This window comes from Muntiacus reevesi, chromosome 18, assembly GCF_963930625.1.
Source record: "Muntiacus reevesi chromosome 18, mMunRee1.1, whole genome shotgun sequence".
NCBI lineage: Eukaryota > Metazoa > Chordata > Mammalia > Artiodactyla > Cervidae > Muntiacus > Muntiacus reevesi.
Window position 1 is genome coordinate 21,819,480 of NC_089266.1, and position 16,366 is coordinate 21,835,845.

Below are 16,366 nucleotides of genomic sequence, written 5' to 3' on the forward strand. Positions count from 1 at the left end.
CTATAAAATAGCTTTGAGAACTGTTCTCATCATTTTCTGATGTCCCTCATAATTCCTGGCCACAGTGATAATTCCAAGAGAAAGGCACCATGACTAACCGGGCCAAGCAGATTTTTCCCTGAGCTTTTAAACATGGGTGCTAAATTCATCTTTTCCACACTCAAAAGGTGTTGACCCTCCATCAATAAATAGCTTTAAATATAAATTCCGATTCCCTACTTTAACAATATTTTGATAATCCAATCAACTGCTTGATGATATCAGTAAATTATATTGGGACAATTGGCTAATCATTTAGAGGGGGAAAATGCTAGAAAAGCCCAACCCCTTCTCATCTTACAGGAAAGTTAAACTCAAATAGACCTTTTTTCTCCCTCCCCCACCCACATTGCACACATTATGCAGGATCCTAGTTCCCTAACCAGGGATCAAACCCCTGCTTCCTGCATTGGGAACTGAGGGTCACCCACTGGACCACCAGGGAAATTCTTCACATAGACTATTAACTATCAAAAACAAAACTGAAGGGACTTACCTGGTGGTCCAGTGGTTAGAAAATCTACCTGCCAGTGCAGGGGACCTGAGTTCGATCCCTGGTCCAGGAAGATCCCACATGCCACGGAACAACTAAGCCCCTGCACCACAACTCTGAAGCCCACCCACCTAGAGCTTGTGCTCCACAACAAGAGAAGTCATTGCAGTGAGTAGCTCCTACTTGCCTCAACTAGAGAAAACCCAAAAGTAGCAATGAAGACCCAGTACAGCTATAAATTTTTTTTTTTTAATTAAAGAAGTACTAGAAGGAAAGTTGTAAGTTACAGAGGGATAACCATCCTAAACACATCCCCAAGGGTGGCATTGACAAAGAATGGAAAATGAGCCGTTTTATCAGAACCTGGACAAAAAGGTCAAGCTCTTTGTCTCAGCAGTTATCACCTTAAGAAATTTAGGAGAAGGGGACATGTGCGAAAATCGATGTAAATACAAAGGAGAGTTCAAGTAACACAAGAAATATCAATGTCTTGGTTACAACATAATTTTACAAAATGCTTCCATGGGGGAAAGTAGGCAAAGTGTTCAATCTCTAGGTCGGGAAGATCCCCTGGAGTAGGAAATGGCAACCCACACCATATCTTGTCTAGAAAATTCCATGGACAGAGGAGGCTGACAGGCTACAGTCCATGGGATAGCAAAGAAGCAGACACCACTGAGCACATACACACACGGAGGCAAAGTGTACAATCGATCTTTATTTTTCACAACTACATGTAAATCTATAATATCACACAAAAAAAGTTACATACAAAGGTGCCCTATTAAAGTTTCTATAATAAAAAAACTGAAAGTAACCTAAATGTCCAACAAGAGACATCTAGTAAAACAAATTATGGTACAATGAGGAATACCAAGTGCTCACTAAACGATTATGCAGGGACTTCCCTGGAAGTCCAGTGGTTAAGACTCTGAGCACTTACCTGGTGGCATAATGGATTAAGAATCCGCCTGCCAATGCAGGGGATTCAGGTTCCATCCCTGGTCTGGGAAGATTCCACATGCCGTGGAACAACAAAGCCCATGCGCCAGAACTACTGAGCCTTAGCTCTAGAGCCCTCGAGCTGCAACCAACTACTGAAGCCTGAGTACCTAGAGCTCACGCTCTGCAATAGCAGAAGCCACTGGAATAAGAAGGCCACGAGCCGCAATGAAGAATAACCCCACTCACTGCAACTAGAGAAAGCCGGCACAGCAGCAAAGACCATGGTAATTAAAAAAAACAAAACAAAACTCATTCCAGTGCAGGGGGTGTAGGTTCAATCCCTGGTCAAGGAACTGAGATCCCACTTGGCATACAACCAAAAGATTAAAAAAGAAAAGTCATGCAGATTTATTTGACTTGAAAAGATATTTAGGACATTGCTAATTGAAGAAAGCAAGTTGCAAATTAAAGGTGAAATCCCTGTCTGGTGTGTATGCATTTGCTTATAAAATGAATCATGGGAAAGTGGGAGAAAGGCCTATAAACCTTTGGGAAGAAAAAACATCAGAAATGTTTCCCTTCATAAACCAAAAGTTCTGTCCAAGCTGCTGACATTCTAGGAGATGAAAATTCTAGTTCTAATAAACTTAGTGTTTATACACACTTAAACCCTTTAGAGAATATAGTGATTTCCTACACATATGAAACATTGCTTAGATACATAAGTGCGTGCATGCCGAGTTGATTCAGTCATGTCTAACTCTGCAACCCCATGGAGTAGCCCACCAGGCTCCTCTGTCCATGGGATTCGCCAGGCAAGAATACTGGAGTGGGTTGCCTATACCCTCCTCCAGGGATCTTCCCGACCCAGGAAAATAAAATAAATTTAAATAAAATTATTTTAAAAAGCAATTTCTTACCAGGTCCACCCCATAACTACTGACTTTTTAAAAGCACTTGTTTTAACAAGCCCTCCACCTAATTGTGAGGGAGAACTAATGCAGTGTGCATTGAAAGGCCTTACTGTAAGTTGCAGCAAAATGTCAGTTGCTTTGCTCTGGATAATAAGATTTGGGTGCTTTTTGTTTTTTTCTTTGTATCTTCCTATGGTTGACAAAAATAGTAAATATTACATGTTCTCTTTCAAAATGGAAATAACTTTATATATTTTTTTCTGCTTCTGAAAATAATGTGAACTCCCAGGTTGCTCAGTGGTAAAGCATCCGCCTGCAAATGCAGATGTAAGAGATGTGGGTTCCATCCCTAGGTCAGAAAGATACCTTGGAGTAGGAAATGGCAACCCACTCCAATATTCTTGCCTAGGAAATTTCATGAACAGAGGAGCCTAGCGGGCTACAGTCCATGGGGTCGGCTGCAACTGAGTGAGCACGCATGCACAAGTAATGTATGGGTTCTGGCTCTAATATGATGCCGAACTGTTAGCGCTCCAGGAAATGCCCTCAGGGCTTTTTCTCTTTCACTCAGGGGCTGCACCCTTGCAAATCTCAGCAGGATATCTGCAGGCTGTATTGAAAACTGTGATGGTTAACTGTATGTGTCAACTTGACTGGGTTAAGGCATGCCCAGATAGCTGGTAAAATAGAACTTCTGAGTGTGTTCTGTGAGGGTGTCTCTGGAAAAGATTAGCATCTGAATCAGTAGACTGAGTTAAGATAATTCCCACCAATGCAGATGGGATCAACCACTCCACTGAAAAGAACAAAAATGGCGGTGTGGTGAATCCGCTCTCTCTAAGCTGAGGTGTCTGTTTTCTGCCCTTGGACATCCATACTCCTGGTTCTCAGGCTATGGGACTCGAATTACATCCCAGCTTTCCCGATTCTCCAGTTTGCAAATGGCAGGTTGTGGGACTTAGCCTCCATAATTATGTGAGCTAGTTCCTATAATAAATCTCCTCTTACATAAATATATATACATCCTATTGGTTCTGTTTTTCTGGAGAATCCTACCTATACAAGCTCCAAAGTCCATTTTGGTACCGAAAGAACCAAAGACGACCTAGGATCGTGGATGTGGCAGCCTTGGTTCTGATAACTGCAGAGAAGATCACACGGACATGAAAAGAAATGCAAATAAAAACTACAGTGAGGGGTGACTGCTTAATCCTGTGCCTTGCAGGTAAGTTTTTTCTCCATTTGGACTCAAGGCTTTTGTTGAGACCATGCTCCGCCAGATCATTTGTCAGGCCAAGAAGTATTCTAGCTTGATCCCCCTCTTCATATTTATGGCCTGGAAGGTACTAGAATGGCATTATATGTCACATGCCTGGCATTGTTCAATCCCGTTGTCAGTTGGGACAGAAAAACTAACCCAGACCCCTGGGACCAGCTGGGACCTAATGATCAGTACAAGTTCTACTCTGTGAGTATAGATTACAGCAAACTGAGGAAAGAAGGTCCAGACTTCTAAATGAAGCATTTCGCTGTAAAGTTGCATAGAATGAAGGTCTTCCCGAAGCCATTCACACAATTTTCCACCTAACCAGGAAACATTTCCCCTCTAAATGCACAAAACCATGTTAGTGTATTGTGTCGGGGTTTACACGGATTAATAATAGTCTGAAACTTTAAAAACAAAAAAAAAACTACAATGAGGCTCAGCAGTGAAGAATACACCTGCCAATGCAGAAGACACAGTTTCCCTCCCTGATCTAGGAAGATCCCACACGCCAAGGAGGAACGAAGCCCATGTGCTACAACTACTGAGCCTGTGCTCTCGAGCCCGGGAGCCATGACTACTGAACCCAAGTGCCCCCCAAGTGCTACTGAAGTCCGAGCGCTCTAGAGCCCGTGCTCTGCGACAAGAGAAGCTGCGTCAGTGAGAAGCCCGAGCGCCATACCTAGAGAGTAGTCCCCACTCTCCACATCTAGAGAAAATCCGATCACAGCAACCAAGACCCAGCATAGCCAAAAATAAACTAATTTAAAATTTCTTTTTTTAAAAAATGGCAATTTTTTTTTTTTTAATCTACAATGCAGGGGACTTCCCTGGTGGGCCAGTGGTTAAAACTCCATGCTCCCAATGCAAGGGGCCTGGTATCCATCCTTGGTCGGGGAATTAGAGTCCGCATGCCCTAACTAAGAGCCCATTATGCCAAGACTAAAGATCCTGCATACCACAGTGAAGACCCGGCACAGCCAAATTAAAACAGAAGCTACAACGAGGTATCACACTAGTCAGAAGAGTCATCATCAAAAAATCTACAGCCAGGATTTCCCTGGTGGTCCAGTGGCTAAGACACTGCAGGCATGCTCCCATTGCAGGGGTCCCGAGTGTGATCCTTGGTTGGGGATCCAGATCCCACATGCCACAACTAAGACCAAGTGCAATCGAATAAATATATTTTTTAAAAGTCTACAGCCATCAGACTAAGGAAGGCTTGGAAACGTGGGGGCCACATGAGCTATAGCCTCAGCTGCATCAGCAAACACCAGAAGTACCCAGGATGCTGGAACAGTGCTGGTGGCATTCATCACCACAGGCTCAACTTCAACAAATATCACCCAGGATACTTGGGCAAGCTGGTATGAGGCATTACCACTTAAAGAGGAACTAGAGCAGAACTTCCCTGAAGTTGAGGGTGATCCAGTGGTTGGGACACTGAGCATCCAGTGTAGGGACTATGGGTTGGATCCCTGGTTGGGGAACTGAGACCCCACATACTGTGCAGTCAAAAAAAAAAAAAAAAGAGGAACCAGAACTTCTGCCCAGATGTCAACCTTGATAAACTGTGGACTTTGGTCAGTGAACAGACATGGTTATAAACACTGCCAAGGACAAGAGGAGCTGCTCCTGTCGTCAATGCGGTGCATTTGGGCTACTAAATACAAAGTTCTGAGCAAGGGAAAGATCCCAAAGCAGCCTGTCATGGAGAAGGTTAAATTCTTCAGTAGAAGAGCTGGGAAGGTTAAGGACGTGAGTAGGGCATGTGTCCTAGTAGCTTGAAGCCACGTGGTAGGAGATACATTAAATGTTAACAACTGCTTTAAACAAATTTAAAAAAGGTCTACAAATAATAAACTCTGGAAAGAGTATGGAGAAAAGGGAAACTGTCCTACACTGTTAGTGGAACTGTAAATTGGTGCAGCCACTAAAGAGAACAGAATAAGTTTTCTTAAAAAACTAAAAATAGAGCTACCACATGACCCAGCTATCCCACTCCTGGGCATGTACCTGGAGAAAATCATAATTCAGAAAGATGCATGCAGCACTATTTACAATAGCCAGGACATGGGAGCAAACTAAATGTCCATCAACAGAGGGATGGATTAAGAAGATGTACATACATACATTGGAATATTACTCAGTAGTAAGAAAAGAGCAAAATAATGCCATTTGCAGCAATATGGATGGACCTAAAGATTATCATAGTAAGTGAAGTAAGTCAAAAGAGAAAGACACATAACATATGATATCACTTATATATGGAATCTTTGAAAAAAAAAAAAGGTGGGAGCAAATGAACTTATTTGCAAAACATAAGTAGAGTCATGGATGTAGAAAACAAACCTATAGTTACCAAAGTGGTGGGGAACTAGAATTACTTTTACTGATGCAGCACACAGCAAGATTTCCAAAGGTCCTGAAGCTCTTTGTCCACATGTATCCATCTTTGCTTTGCTGTGATGGCTACAACTATAAACTGCAGGAGAGCGTATGGACGGAGAACTTAGAGACCTGCTGAGAGGTATGACACAGGAGGATGAGCAGGCACGGGTGAGCCCACTTTCTTGTGCTCAGCAGTCATGCTCCATACTGTAATCATGTGATGATACTGAACCTCGACAGTAGCTCCCCAAGGTCTGAAACAGGGGCCACAAGACAGACTAGCACATCTTTTGCCCGGGCTGCAGCTTTTGGTAATAATATTTCATATAGTGCACAAAACTCCCTTCTGACAGAGTAGACAGGTCTTTCATAATTGTGGAAAATCACAGGGTTAATTTAACAAGTGAATGGGAGGAATTCCTTGCTTTCAATACATGCTCTGTGGAAGCATGGAAGTTCAGTTCAGTATCTCAGTTGTGTCCAACTCTTTGTGACCCCATGGACTGCAGCATGCCAGGCTTCCCTGTCCATCACCAACTCCCGGAGCTTACTCAAACACATGTCCATCAAGTCGATGATTCCATCCAACTATCTCATCCTCTGTTGTCCCCTTCTCCTCCTGCCTTCAACCTTCCCCAGTATCAGGGTATTTTCCAAGGAGTCAATTCTTTGCATCAGGTGGCCAAAGTATTGAAACTTCAGCTTCAGCATCAATACCTCCAATGAATGTTCATGATTGATTTCCTTCAGGATGGAGTGGTTTGATCTCCTTGAAGTCCAAGGGACTCTCAAGAGTCTTCTCCAAGACCACAGTTCAAAAGCACCAATTCTTCGGTGCTCAGCTTTCTTTATCTTTATGGTCCAACTCTCACATCCATACATGACTACTGAAAAAACCATAGCTTTGACTAGATGGAACTTTGTTGGCAAAGTAATGTCTCTGCTTTTTAATATGCTGTCTAGATTGGTCGTAGTTTTTCTTCCAAGAAGCGTGTTTTAATTTCTTGGCTGCAGTCACCATCTGCAGTGATTTTGGCACCCAAGAAAATAAAGTCTGTCACTGTTTCCATTGTTTCCTCATCTATTAGCCATGAAGTGATGGGACCAGATGCCATGATCTTAGCTTTTTGAATGTTGAGTTTTCAGCCAACTTTTTCACTCTCCTCTTTCACTTTTAAGAGGCTCTTTAGTTCTTCTTCATTTTCTGCCATAAGGGTGGTGTCATCTGCATATCTGAAGTTACTGATATTTCTCCCAGCAATCTTGATTCCAGCTTGTGCTTCATCTAGCCCAGCATTTCACTTGATGTACTCTGCATATAAGTTAAATAAGCAGAGTGACAATATACCTCCTTGACGTACTCCTTTCCCAATTTGGAACCAATCTGTTGTTTCATGGCTGGTTCTAACTGTTGACCTGCACATACAGATTTCTCAGGAGGCAGGTAAGGGTGGTATGGCATTCCCATCTCTTTAAAAATTTTCCACAGTTTGTTGTGATCCACACAGTCAAAGGCTTTAGTGTAGTCGAAGTAGATGTTTTTCTGGAACTCTCTTGCCTTCTCGATGATCCAATGAATGTTGGCAATTTGATCTCTGGTTTCTCTGTCTTTTCTAAATCCAGCTTGAACATCTGGAAGTTCTGGGTTCACATACTGTTGAAGGCTGGCTTGGAGAATTTTAGTATTACTTTGCTAGCGTGTGAGATAAGTGCAATTATGTGGTAGTTTGAGCATTCTTTGGCATTGCCTTTCTTTGGGACTGGAATGAAAACCGACCTTTTCCAGTCCCGTGGCCACTGCTAAGGTTTCCAAATTTGCTTTCACAGCATCACCTTTTAGGATTTGAAATAGCTCAACTGGAATTCCATCACTTCCACTAGCTTTGTTCATGGTGATGCTTCCTAAGGCCCACTTGACTTCACCTTCCAGGATGTCTGGCTCTAGGTGGTGATCACACCATCATGGTTATCTGGGTCATGAAGATCTTTTTTGTATAGTTCTTCTGTGTATTCTTGCCACCTCTTCTTATTATCTTCTGCTAATGTTTCTCTTTGTTGTGCCCATCTTTGCATGAAATGTTCCCTTGGTATCTCTAATTTTCTTGAAGAGATCTCTAGTCTTTCCCATTCTATTATTTTCCTCTATTTCTTTGTATTGATCACTGAGGAAGGCTTTATTATCTCTCCTTGCTATTCTTTGGAACTCTGCATTCAGATGGATATATCTTTCCTTTTCTCCTTTGCCTTTAGCCTCTCTTCTTTTCTCATCTATTTGTAAGGCCTCCTCAGACAACCATTTTACCTTTTTGCATTTCTTTTTCTTGGGGATGGTCTTGATCACTGCCTCCTGTACAATGTCACGAACCTCCATCCATAGTTCTTCAGGCACTCTGTCTATCAGATCGAATTCCTTGAATCTATTTGTCACTTCCACTGTATAATTGTAAGGGATTTGATTTAGGTCATACTTGAATGGCCTAGTGGTTTTCCCTACCTTCTTTAGTTTAAGTCTGAATTTGGCAATAAAGAGTTCATGATCTCAACCACAGTCAGCTCCCGGCCTTGTTTTTACTGACTGTATAGAGCTTCTCCATCTTTGGCTGCAAAGAATATAATCAATCTGATTTCAGTATTGACCATCTGGTGATGTCCATGTGGAGAGTCATCTCTTGTGTTGTTGGAAGAGGGTGTTTGCTATGACCAGTGTGTTCTCTTGGCATAACTCTGTTAGCCTTTGCCCTGCTTCATTCTGTACTCCAAGCTCAAACTTGCCTGTTACTCCAGCAGGTCTTCCCAACCCAGGAACAGAACCAGAGTCTCCTGCATTGCAGATGGATTCTTTACCAACTGAGCTTTCAGGGAAGCCCATTCCAGAACAAACATTGCAGTTACTGGGGAGAGATTTGCAATGCACCATGGGGTAATGGCAATCCACTCCAGTATTCCTGCCTTGGAAACCCAAGGGACACAGGAGCCTGGAGGGCTACAGTTCATGGGATGGCAAAGAATCAGACACAACTGAGAGACTAAACATTAGCATGATGGGGAAACTAACAATCCCACCTTCAAGAATCTCCATGGAAACCACAATTGTATCTTCTCTCGCTGGATGGCACAGAGAAGTCTGAATTGGATGGAGAAATGATTACATTACCACCTGTATGGTTATAGAATTCCAGGGCACATATTCAAATTATGTGCTTTGTAATGGTCTTTGCTAAACAAAAAGCATGAAGCAATAAACATGAAAAGGCTAAAAATGAGAACATAAACACATACCTTTAATAAATTCCAAAGCAAAAAGTTTGGAGAGCTACATGGTGGAGAAGAGCTCTGGCAGATGCCTACACTGTTGGTGGGAGGTAAGTTGGTGCAGCCACTATGGAGAACAGTATGGAGATTACTCAGAAAACTAAAAATAGAGCTACTATATGATCCATCAATCCCACTCCTGGGCATATATCTAGACAAAACTCTAATTCAAAAAGATACATGCACCCCTATATTCATAGCAGCAGTATTCACAATAACCAAGACATGGAAAAAAAACTAAATGTCCATTGACAGATGAATGGATACAGAAGATGTGGTACATATGGAACACTACTCAGCCATTAAAAGAACAAAATAATGCCATTTGCAGCAACATGGATGCAACTGAAGATTATCAGTAAGTCAGTGAAGTAAGTCAGAAAGACAAATAACATATGATATCACTTATATGTGGAATCTAAAAACGAACCTATCCACAAAACAGAAATAGACTCACGGACATTGAGAACAGACGTATGGTTGCTAAGGGGGAAGGGGCTGGAGGAGAGATGGAGGAGGAGGTTGGGGTCGGCAAGTGTAAGCTATCATATATAGATCAGATAAACAACAAGGTCCTGCTGTGGACAGGCATGTCCATGAATGGAGCATGGGCAGCTACATTCAATATCTTGTGATAAATGGAAAAGAATATTTAAAAAAGGCCTATGTATGTATAACTGAATCACTTTGCGGTACAGCAGAAATTAACACAACATTATAAAAAAGAACTATACTTCAATTTTTAAAAAAATTTCAGTCCACCTTGCATGATTAAACCGTTTTGAGTTGGGTAAATGACTCTACATACAAACTTGAAGGTAAAGATAGAACAATAGAAATGATGAAGCAATCAAACTCACAGTCTTTATGATTTTGTGTTAAATTTAGGAACATCTCATAATCATTCAGAATGTGTTTGTGTTATGTATTTTTTAAAAGACTTATTTATTCATTCATTTATTTTTAGGCTGCACCACATGCGGCATGTGGGATCTTAGTTCCCCAACCTGGGATCAAACGTGCCCTTCTCAGACTGGAAGCACAGCGTTCCAACCACTGAACCACCAGGGAAGTCCCCGTATTACATATTTTTAATGTTCATAATGTTTAAAAGAATTTAAGTAAAGAAATCTGGTAGATTAACCCTGTAATTTCAATTTAAATATGTAACATATTTTCAGATGATATTTTAACTTTGGGGGAGGTGTGCCACACAACTTGCAGGATCTTAATTCCCCCACCAGGGATTGAACCTGCACCCTTGGCCGTGAAAGTGCAGAGTCCTAACCACTGGACTGCCAGGGAATTCTCAAAAGTTTAACAGATTTGATTAAATTTGTAAACACTACCATAAAATTGAAAAGAACTTGAATTTGTACATTTGTACATTTGGTTTGTCAGGTTTACAGAAGTTATTTTAATGCATCAGAATATAATTATTTGCTAGAGTTTTCAGTCCCATCAGATATTGGAAGTGTTTGGAAATTTACACTTGATCTTAGCCAAAAGGCCGAGAAGCTGGAAATTTAATTAATCAGGTTTGTAATTAGTGTCCCTTATGCAAATTTAACTTAAAAATTATAATTGATGTGAAAGAGCAAGTGAAAATGATTATTCTTATTTTTACACTCAAATTATATTACCTGTATAAAATAGCAAAGTGTATAAGTTGAAGACTTAAAAAGGAAAAAGTTAGAATTTTTCTGTTTTAATAAACTGAAACCCAAATTCAAACCCAAAGATATTGATTGTACACAAAAGCGTCCTTCAGACATCAAATTCAGATTGGTAGGAACAAGCCACTTCGCTCTATTTCATAAAGACTGGGAAAGAGGCAGTTCTTAAGGGGGGAAGGATGACCAGAGTGGATTGTGGAGGGACAAGAGGGTGAAGGGAGAGGAAGAGGAAGGAGAGTTGCCAAAAGAGTTGGAGAGAGAGGTGTAAAAATGACTTTTAAAAAGTCTTAATCACCCTCATCACTCCTGCAAAAGAATTTCAACACAAACCAACATTACTTTTTTCTTTTTAAATCAACTTTATTGAGGTATAATTTACATACATAAAATGCACTCACTATAAGTATACATATTGATGACTTTTGACAAATTGCATACCCACCATCACTATCAAGATATAAAACCTTTCCATCACTCCCCAAAATTCTTAAGTGTCTCTTCAACTGTGACTCCCAACATTGATCTGATTTCTACCATTATAGGTTAATTCTACCTATTCTAGAACTTTATATATATATGCTTTTAACTTCATATACATATATATATGTATATGCACGTATGCTTTTGTGTCCGACCTTTGACATCTAGTTTTTGAAATTTAACCATATTTAGGTATCAAGTAGTCATCCTTTTTTTTTAATTGCTGAACATTATTCCATTGTAGGACTTCTCTGGTGACTCAAATAGTAAGGAATCAGACTGCAATGAAGGTGACCCAGGTTCTATCCCTGGATCCTGACAATCCCCTGGAGAAGGGAATGGCAACCCACTCCAGTCTTCTTGCCTGGAGAATTCCATGGACAGAGGAGCCTGGTGGGCTATAGTCCATGGGGTCACAAAAAGTCAGAAACAACTGAGCCACTAACACACACGCGCACACACGCGCATGCGCATTCCATTGTATGGATTTGTTTATCCATTCACCTGTTGACGGACAGTTGAGTTGTTTCCAGTTTGGGCCCATTATAAATAAAACTGTCATGAACGTGAGAATACAAACCTTGTTTATAGGCATATTTTTTCATATATCTTGGGTAGATACCTAGAAGTGGAATTGTTGGTCATTTAATAAATCTTCGCCTTTCTAAGAACCTGCGGAACTTTTCAAAACAGCTGTATCATTTTACACCCCCTCCCCCTTACATTTTTCCTCAGTAATTTCTGGAGTCAGATTTGTTTCTTTTGAGTAAGGCAGTATCTTCAGTGGCCTCAAGGTGGCCCCAACACATTCCGGTGAATGCAAAAGATATTTTAGCTGGAGGAAAGGAAGCCGAATCCATAAGTGACTTTGTCTTCTAGTCTTTCTGTAATTTTCCAGGACCTGGTGGGCAGCACTCCTTTGCACCCAGGAGTATCGCTTTCAGGGAGGGAGTTACTTTGGTCTGCCCATCAACTGATCTGGAGTCAACCTGATCCCACTTCTGCCCCAGGGTGGTGGAGAGCAGGTCACCAGTCCAGCAGCAGCGATTGCAGCAGCTTACGGATCTTGGCAGTTACAAACATCAGCTTTTCAGAGCTCCGGGGAGGGAAATGGGACTTGGAAAGACGCCTCTTGATAACAAACCTGTCCCCTTCCCCACCTCAGTCGCGAAGCAGTTTCTCTCCTCCGTCTTTCACTCTAGGCTTTCGAGGAAAGGAAGAGGAACTCCCAGGCCTCTCTGTCTCTCAGATGAGGCGGCCTGCAGGGCCCAACCACCCTCAGGCCCAGTTACCGTCCTTACTGAACAAAGCTGCCACACGCACAACCTAGAAAAGTGCGATCTGGGGAGAGAGACCAGGGGGGCCTCCAGTTGGCAAGAGTGACTCTTCTGCCCAAGGACGGGAGCAAAGGCCTGGCGAGGCCCGTGAATGAAGGCACTCTGGTTTGGCAGGGCAGGGTAGGCTGAGGCGGCCTCCTCCTTCCTCAGGGAGCAGCTGGTGGGGGCAGACCTGGGGGGGGCCGACTCCGCCTGACTCCCCATCTCAGTGCGGAAGGTGAATACTAGAAGTGGACTTCTGAGAGTCAGGGCTACATTCTCGCTTCTTCCACGCAAGGCCACTGAGCATAAAGACGCCACTTCCCAGGCTTCCTTGCAGAGGGAAGGCCAATGATATGTGAGCAGGTGGGTCACTGGCAGCCTCTCGGGACTTTTTAGAGAGATGCTTTTGTCCCTGTTTTCCCCCCTCTTCGCTTTCTCCCTCCGCTGCCTGGAATATGACTGATAGAGTCTGTGAATCCGGCAGGCGGGGGCTCCACCCAGGAGGGGTCTGGAAGGAGCCGACGGCCCCCTGCTTAGGAATTTGGGGCGCAGAGCTGCTCTGCCCGTGCTGAACAGCCCCCGCCCTCCTTTTATATGAGAAACAAGCTTCCCTCTGGTTTGAGCCACTGTTTAGTAATTTTGCTCTGACAGCCGAACCTCATCTTTAATTATAGAGGTAAGGGAGGAAGTAAGGTTGCACAGGGAAGCGGGTCCCAGCTGGTGATCAATCGCAGAGCCTGCGGGGTCTATGGGGAACCAAAGGCTGAGGACAGAGGGGAGGAGGCAGAGAGCTGGGGCGACCAGTGACCAGATCATACGGCCTGGAGGCTTTTCAGACCAGCCTGGGGACCGGCTCAGAAACTGCGCAGCTCTGCGGGGGCGGGGCTGCAGCGGACTTGAGGAGTAATCAAGGAGAAGCGGCCGTGCCCCCTGCCTCTCACCCACTCTTCCCTCCTGCTCTGTTTGAGCTGGGGCAGATTTTCACCATTAACCGATTTTGGAGTTTTCTTTTCTACCCAAGAGTGGGCATTCTGATTGCCGATCTCAGACTGAATATTCACTTAAGTGATCACAAGCCCTGGAAGAGATCAGAGGGAATAGCCGAGGCATGGAACCCAGCAGCGACATCCTCTTGAGGCAGAGAAGGTCTGCACCCTCTAAAACCCTTCCACCCCAATTCACTCATTCAGCCACCACACAGATCTACTAAAGTGCCAGGAACTGTCTAGGCATTGAGGGCAGGACACTATATAAAGCACCAAAAATTTCTGCCCTCCTGGAGCTTCCATGCTAATAAAGGAGACATGCTACACAGAATAAATAAGAAAAATATGAAGTATGTTATGAAGTGGTCAGTGAAAAGGAAATAAAGCTCAGAAAGGAGATAGGAAGTCAGGGGTTAAATTCCAGTTAGGGCAGCTAGGAAAGGCCTTACTAAAAGGCAGCATTTATGTAAAGATTTTTTTAAATGTTAGAGGGACACAGTGGAGAGAAAATATAGTTGTGGGTTGCTGATGTCATGGGTATTAATTTACCAACACGTGTGTGCCTGCCTATGCGTGTTCATGTGTGATGGACTTGGGAAGTGGTTCCACAGTCCAATGGACCAGGGTGAGGTGTCTGGGATGGAGACCGAGTGTGAACCAGTCTGAGCCCAGCCCCTGACCGCGAGCTGGGCCAAGAATGGGGCCAAGTGCCGCCAGCTCTGGGCAGCATCAGTGACACCTCCTCCCAGGCTGGCACTATCTGAGAAGGAGGATGGGCCCCAGAGATTGCTGAGTCTCCTGTGTCTGGCCCTGCGGTATCAAGGGCTGGGGACAGTGCAGGGGAACCACGGCTCCACAGCTCCCCCCTGCCCACCCGCCACCTCTGCCACTTTCCGCTCTCCACAGGCAGATGAGCCTGCTCTGATGAGGATTTTTCCAGGCTGGGCTGGTGGGCTGACCCAGCAGTGGCCATGAAGTCAGGGCAGGGACTATTCCAGGGGCAATGAGGCGTGTCCCTGGGCCCCCATGGCTGGGGTCAGGGAGCAGCTTTTCCAGGAGCAGGTGGAGGTAGGGATTGGGGAGGTCGCCGGTGCCCCCAGCCCACATCCTGTTTTTGGAATGGGCCCCAGCATGTGCTTTCCTTTGGACTTGATCCAGGCTAGTGTCTCCCCACCCAGGCCCAGTCCCTAGGGAACCCCAGCACTCCAGAGCATTAACCTAGGGTTTTTCCAGGCAGGGCTGGGCCGGAGCCAGTGTGGGTGAAGGACACATTTCCCACCCCTTCTTGAAATCAGGCCAGGGGTCCCCATCAGCACATGGAAATCCAGACAGGCCCCCATGGCCGGAGAGGAGAGAAAGTGTCACCAAAGAAGTGAGTCCTGGCATGGCTGCCACCAGCCCCACACAAAGCCCTGGGGACTGTCAGGCCCTGGGAAGTCCAGGCAGGCTGGAACCGGGACAGTTCCACCATGAGCTTCAAAATGTGGGCTCCAAACCAGTGAGGCTAGGTGTGAGGCCAGGACCCTCTCTTTCTTGCTGTGTGACTGTGCCTTAGACCCTCTGAGTCTCAGCTTCCCAGCCTTGTCAGGACGATGACATGAGCTAATTCTTATGATGAGTGGGGCCTGGGGCCCAACCCAGAGCAATTGCACAGACAAAGGAGAACGGTGTGGGTCCAGACTCCTGGGAAGGCAGAGAGGACAAATGAGCACTTAACCTGGGAGTGTCTCCTCCCTGGCCGCTCAGGTCACCCTTGGTCATCCTAACTGCCCTCTCTATAGGACAGCTTCTCCAGCTACCTAGAGCAGTAGAAGGTGACTCAGTTCAGAGCCTTGTGAGGGAAAAAGAAACCTTTCTATTTACTTTTCATATTATAAAATGACATGCTCATTACAGTAAATCTGGAAGTTACAGAAAAGCAGGAAGGAAGCAAAAGCTTTTATTCAAGCCCCAAGGCCAGACACCCTTGATACCCTAATGTTTTTCCAAAAGGGAAATTTTTCTGGGCTTGGGTTTTTTTTTGTTTTCTGTGACATGGTTGGGACCTCAGCATTAAGATGCAGAGCTGGAAGGGAACTTAGGAACCAGCTGGCCCAAGCTTCTTAGCTGACAAGCCAGGAAACTCTGGCCCAGAAGAGCTAAGTGACTTGTAATGTCAGAGCTTGAAGGAGAGTTAGCAGGTGTCTGCTGCTGCTTAAAATACCAGTGCTACCAACACCAGCATCAAACCCTGCGCCAGCCCTGAAGACCGCCTTCAGCAGGGACAGTCACTTGGTAGTGGAAGGCCTAGGCCTTCCAGTTAGGAGGATCTGTTGGAGATGGGCTTCCTTCAACAGGGATGTAGCTCTGGGTAACCCCTTTCCTCATTTCCAGTTGGGGACTCAGCCCTGGGATGGGGGTGGGGGTGGGGGGATGAGGGGATGGGAAGGGAGGGCTGGTAGAGTCCAGCAAGGGGCGTGGCCCTGGGTCTGTTCCCAGGGGTGGAGTTAGTCAGCAGGGTCACCCTGTCCCTTTAAGAGAAGGGGGAGCACTAGCCCCTCTCAGCCA

The 16,366-nt window shown here is 44.4% G+C and overlaps 2 pseudogenes; both read left to right on the forward strand.

Annotated features, from left to right (window-relative positions):
* The first annotated feature begins 3,659 nt into the window (after positions 1-3,659).
* Positions 3,660-4,213, forward strand: LOC136150248 (cytochrome c oxidase subunit NDUFA4 pseudogene; annotated as a pseudogene).
* Positions 4,214-4,228: 15 nt separating this feature from the next.
* Positions 4,229-5,443, forward strand: LOC136150132 (large ribosomal subunit protein uL15-like; annotated as a pseudogene).
* Positions 5,444-16,366: the final 10,923 nt, after the last annotated feature.